Below are 5,603 nucleotides of genomic sequence, written 5' to 3' on the forward strand. Positions count from 1 at the left end.
CCCCACCCCGATGTAGCAATTCTGCGGAGGTGAAGAAACTCGGTTGTAGATCAATGCCCACGCACTTGCCCGATGGTAAATCACGAGTTGGTGACCAATTGGATTTTGGATCTGAGGAAAAAACTCCAGCGTCAGAGGGAACTCTGGAAGTTTTGCCCGGAGCAAACGGAAGGGTGGCGTTGCCATCGCCTAAAATGGGAAAATGGCAGGTGTCACAGGTTGCAGGGGAAGGTGCGAGACCAGGTGAGGGCCCCTGAGCCTTCCCGGAAAGAGTTTCCCATGCAGCCCATCTCGGTTTCCGCATCCGTCTGATTCCTTATGATGTTGAGGGTGCCGGGGTCTGGGTCCTTTATGATGCAGAGGGTATCCCCGTCTCACCCCGGGCCCCTCTCGGCTCCCGCCTCCTCCTGGCAACCTGGTGCGCGACTCCAGACCTGGCGACCCGCGACCGTCTCGTCATTCGCTGCCGCCTCGCAAAGGCACATCTCTAGGCCAGTGGTGAGCTGCGGCCGGGTCGCTGCAACTCGCTCCAGGACTCGCGACCCGTGGCCTTGGTGTCCCTCGCGGAGCCCTCGGTGTGTCGCCTGCAGGCTCTTTGTTTTGAAGAAAGTAGGGAGGGAAAGGCCTTGTGAGACGACTCCAGGAGCAAAGAGCGACCCTTACAAGGCCCACGTCCTCCCAGAGCACAGGGGAACTGTCGCCTCAGACGGAAGAAGAAAGAGAAAGCAGCCTCTGGTGTCTCCCTGATGGTCTAGTGGCTAGGATTCGGCGCTTTCACCGCCGCGGCCCGGGTTCGATTCCCGGTCAGGGAATCATTTTGCATTGGGCGCACTCCCACAGGAATCTTTCTTTACTACGCTGTCAGCCATCCTGCTCCAAGGGCCAGATGCAGAACAGTCTCCGCAGCGAGGGGCAAACCCCAGCGAAGGAGGGCGAGTCCTGGTGGACCAGCTCTCACGTTTATCTCCGTGTCTGTCATCCGCTGAAGAGGTTTTAGAGAGCGCCTGAGCCTCTCGCTCAGGTGTACACAGCCGTGCAGAGGTGCCAGCCCCCGTGCAGTTGTACCCAATAAGGCCATCCTCTTTGCCGTCGCCGCCCCGGAGGCACCTATGGGGCTGAGCTGTGAATAACTAAGAGAGAGGCCAAACCAAGTCGTGTTGTTTGTGCATACCCTGGACATGGGCACGGGCCAGTCAGCTGAGCCTCCTCACCTCCCTTCGCAGCTAACGTGCTCGTTAGGCCGTCGGAAGAGGTGACTGGAGGCGATGCCCGCGAAGCTGGGAGTTGGGTGAGCGGCAGGTGAGGTCCTGGAGGGCGGTGCCGTTTGCTGATTGAGCGGCAGAGGGAGGCGATGTTCCCTGAGCCAACAAAGACAGCAGGTGGAGTAGGCACAAATGGAAAACTGTTGCCGGTGCCCTAAGCGGAATGCAGGTGTAAAAATCAGCACTAGGACGTGGAAGCGATGGTACTACAGTCAAATCCCACAGTGTCTACTCTCTACCAAGCACTTGCGCACGCTCCCCATTTTCCATTCAGTACTCCCAAGAGGGATTTGGAAGAACCCCGCGTCCACTGTAAGCTCAGGGGAGAGCGGGAGCCAGGGAGGTGAAGTGCACAAACTGGGCAGAGGCGGCAGGCAGAACCTTGGGGGTGACATGGCGCGGTGGCTGCGGGGCGGGAGCCGCTGCTGAAAGGCGGCCTGGGTTGTGGTGTGGGGTGACTGTCGGTGGAATCTTTGGCGGAGAGTGGTTTGGAAGAATGGCGAGGGGAGGCAGTGGGGAGGATGGTGACCCTGAGCGTCCGGCCAGGGCGAGGAGGCTGTGCTGTCCCTGCAGGGCCTGCGCTCGATCCCACTCACCTGGCAGAGTACAGACCGTGGTGACGAAGGGGGTTCTCCCAGAGTGAAGGTTCTTCATCGCACTCTAGAGTTGCTGATCCCTGTGATTTCCTCAATGTGGGAAAGGTGTTTGTGCTAGAAGAGGGTTGCCCTCTTTACCTAACATAACGGGGTTCAAGACTGACATCGCCTCACGCCTACCCAAAAACGTTTACGTGGCTTCCTCATCTCTCTTTTTTTTCTGTCCTAAAGTCGCCTCATCCTCACATTCCCTCATTTTTTTCTTCCATACTCGAGAGAGTCCCTCTCGCTCATTAAAAGCTCCACCAAATATTTGAAATATCTCAACCAGAAAGACTCCAATAAATACATTATTTCATTCGTGGAAGCTACAGACCAGCTAGGTTGAGAGTTGCTTGATATTTTCTGCTAAACGGTGAGGCATAGAGCACTTCGACGGTTTCTCTTTGGGCCTTTGTTTGTGTGCTGTTGGGTTTCCTTCTTTTCCCCAGACAGTATGGCGCTGTGGGGCCAGCGGTAAACCCTGCTTTCTGGCTTTCTGGCTGCAGATAAAGGCCGCAACTGGTGCAGGAATGAAAAGCAAACCAAAAGACACACGGGTTCGCCCCAGTGGGCCCAAGATAAAGTCTGACTGTACCAGGATTCGGATTAGAACAGAGGTTGCTGCAGGCACAAGGCAGGGTACTAACCACTATAGAATCCCAACTGCCCATCGTTTTGCTTCCCCACCCCTCTTATTTATTTATGCATTTTCTTGAGAGACAGAATTTTGCTTTGTCGCCCAGGCTGGAGAGCACTGGCGCGATCTCGGCTCACTGCTAGCTCCGCCTCTCAGGTTCAAGCGATTCTCCTGCCTCAGCCTCCCGAGTAGCTGGGACTACAAACCTGCGCCACCACACTCGGCTAATTTTTGTATTTTTAGTAGAGACGGGCTTTCACCATGTTGGCTGGTCTCGAACTCCTTACTTCAAGTGAGTGATCCACCCACCTCCTCCTCCCAAAGTGTTGGGATTACAGGCGTGAGCCACGGCGCCCGGTCCCCCGAAATTTTTTTTTTTTTTTTCATGTAAAAACATTTATGCGATTTTTACTTCTTTATTACTGGGCAGCTACAGGTTCTTGTGATTTTCTCTCTCGTATTCTCCTCTCCATTCTGATACATCTCCCATCTTCTCTGCATCCAGTCGGTGCCCTCTGCACGGGCATCCTGGGCTGTCCCTTTGTCTCGTCCTGGTCTCCTCTGTTCACCTTTTCCCTTTTGACTCCCCTGCCTCTTTCCCGCTCCCGCCCCACCGGCTCCATCTACTGAAGCCGAGTTGAGTGAGAGGAGAGCAAGCGGAGCAGATGATTGCCTGAAGGCGGCGCAAAAAAACAGAAAGAGCTACCAGGAGAGCTGTCGGGGCGTTGAGCTTCCCTTGGGCCTTACTAGGCTCAGGGTGGGGTCGCAGATCCAGGCATTTCCAGATGCACTGGCTTCTGAAGCAGGCGAGGGTCAACGCAGGGTGAAGGCCATTCGGCCGCTCTTCTGGTTTCAGAGTCACGCAATGCACGCGTTTCTAACGTGCAACAACACGATTAGTCGACTCAGCCTCTCCGGTTTTCCGAAACTTTGTAGTCTGCACACTTGTCCTGCAGAAAGCGAATGGCAACCCCTAGAGGTTAGTGATTGCTTAATCTATGTTGAGATAAAAACGACCAATCGAGGTTGTCTCTGTGGCGCAATCGGTTAGCGCGTTCGGCTGTTAACCGGAAAGTTGGTGGTTCGAGCCCACCCAGGGACGAACTTTTAAATGCTGGTAGTTGCGGTCAGGTGCGGTGGCTCACGCTGATTAATCCCAACAGTTTGAGAGGCCGACATAGCGGAAGCCTCGCCTGAGCTCAGAAGTTCAAGACCAGGGAGAATTCCATCTCATTTAAAAAAAAAAAAAATTGCAGTTATTTCTCCTCAGGCCTATGACTGTATTTAAAAGTGAGAGACTGTTCCCTTGTGTCTTGTGCATCCCATAAGGACACAAAGCAGAAGGTCCCTCTCTGAGCCTCCTAGAAAATAAGATCGCTCCAGAACAAACTAGGTTGTATGTATGGGAACCTGAAAGTATACGAAGAAAGAAACTTCAAAAATTCTGCCTTGCTTTCCACAAAAATTAACCCATCACAGTCTGCCTTCAAGTGGTGTCGTACCTCTTCACATTACTCCTCTCTGCCTTTATGCTATTGTCATGCATTTTACTTTACACGTGTTATAAACCTTACAATCCATCTTTATTACTTTTATTTAAAGAGTCAGATGTGTTTTTGGGGTTTTTTTGATGTTTTTAAGACTAGTCTCACTCTATTGGACAGGCTGGAGTGCAGTGGCACAATCTTGGCTCACTGCAACCTCTGCTTCCCGGGTTCAAGCGATTCTCCTGACTCAGACTCCTGAGTAGCAGAGATTACAGGCATGAGCCACCACACCCGACTAATTTTTGTAATTTTAGTAGAGAGGGGGGTTCACCATATTGGCCAAGCTGGTCTCAAACTCCTGACCTCAAGTGATCCGCCTGCCTTGGCCTCCCAAAGTGCTGGGATTACAGGCATGAGCCACCATGCCTGGCTAGTCAGATGTTAAAATTATATATTTGCCTATGTAGATGTCATTTCTAGTGGTTTTTCTTTTCTTTCTTTCTTTTTTTTTTGTACATCCAGATTTTTATCCGGTGTCAGTTTCGTTCTACCTGGAGGACTCTTTTAATTTTTTTTTTTTTTTTGTGGTGTAGGCTGGTGGTAGTGAATTTTCAGCTTTCGTAGAATTTGACATTGACATTTTCCCCTCAGTGCTTTTAAGATGTTGCTCCACTGCCTTCTCACTTGAATGACTTTCAATGATATAATCTTTCTGGTTTTTGTAAGTACTACGACTTTTTCTTCTGATTTTGAGATTTTTTTCAATAAATTTGAGCAATTCATTTATGAAGTGCCTACTAAATATGGTTTTCTTCAGGTTTCTTGTGCTTGGGGTTTATTCACGTCCTTGGATAAGTAGGTTAACAATTTTCACTATGATTGAAAAATGTCATTGTTTCTTAAATACATTTTTCTTCTTCCCCAGTCTTTTTGGGAACTACAATTACTTGTCTATTAGGTGTCTTAAACTTGCACTATCATTCACTGATGCTCTGTTCATTAAAAAAACAAAAAATTGTTACTATGAGTTGTATTTTAGATATTTCAATCATTCGAGAATTTGTGTTTCTTTTTTTTTTTCTTTTTTTATTTTTTTGAGACAGAGTCTCACTCTGTCGCCCAGGCTGGAGTGCAGTGGCATGATCTTGGCTCACTGCAAGCTCCACCTCCCGGGTCCACGCCATTCTCCTGTCTCAGCCTCCTGAGTAGCTGGGACTACAGGTGCCCGCCATGAGGCCTGGCTAATTTTTTCTATTTTTTTGTAGAGACGGGGTTTCACTGTGTTAGCCAGGTTGGTTTCGATCTCCTGAACTTGTGATCCACCTACCTCGGCCTCCCAAAGTGCTGGGATTACAGGCATGAGCCACCGCACCTGGAGGCTTTGTGTTTCTTAATCTTTTTTTCTGCAGTGTCTAATCTGCTGTTAATTGCTTCCAGTGAATTTATTATCTCAAGTGTTGTAGTTTTTAATCTCCAAAGTTAGATTCTGACCATTTTTATATGTTCGATGCCTCTGCTTAATTCTTTGGACCCATAGAATATTGTCATAATTATCATAATAACTGTTTTAAAGTCCTCT

General features: G+C 49.8%; 2 non-coding genes and 1 pseudogene across 3 annotated transcripts; all 3 read left to right on the forward strand.

The window, feature by feature from the left end:
- Positions 1-72: 72 nt before the first annotated feature.
- On the forward strand, positions 73-1,093 carry LOC105549781 (annotated as a pseudogene). The gene has a single exon (XR_001007613.1). The product of XR_001007613.1 is annotated as an uncharacterized LOC105549781 (transcript).
- TRNAE-UUC lies at positions 741-812 on the forward strand. The gene has a single exon. It is a non-coding gene; the product is annotated as a tRNA-Glu (tRNA).
- Positions 1,094-3,565: 2,472 nt separating the features above from the next.
- TRNAN-GUU lies at positions 3,566-3,639 on the forward strand. The gene has a single exon. It is a non-coding gene; the product is annotated as a tRNA-Asn (tRNA).
- The last annotated feature ends 1,964 nt before the right edge of the window (positions 3,640-5,603 follow it).

The sequence above is a fragment of the Mandrillus leucophaeus genome, unplaced genomic scaffold (assembly GCF_000951045.1).
Source record: "Mandrillus leucophaeus isolate KB7577 unplaced genomic scaffold, Mleu.le_1.0 Scaffold457, whole genome shotgun sequence".
In the NCBI taxonomy this organism is placed as follows: Eukaryota; Metazoa; Chordata; class Mammalia; order Primates; family Cercopithecidae; genus Mandrillus; species Mandrillus leucophaeus.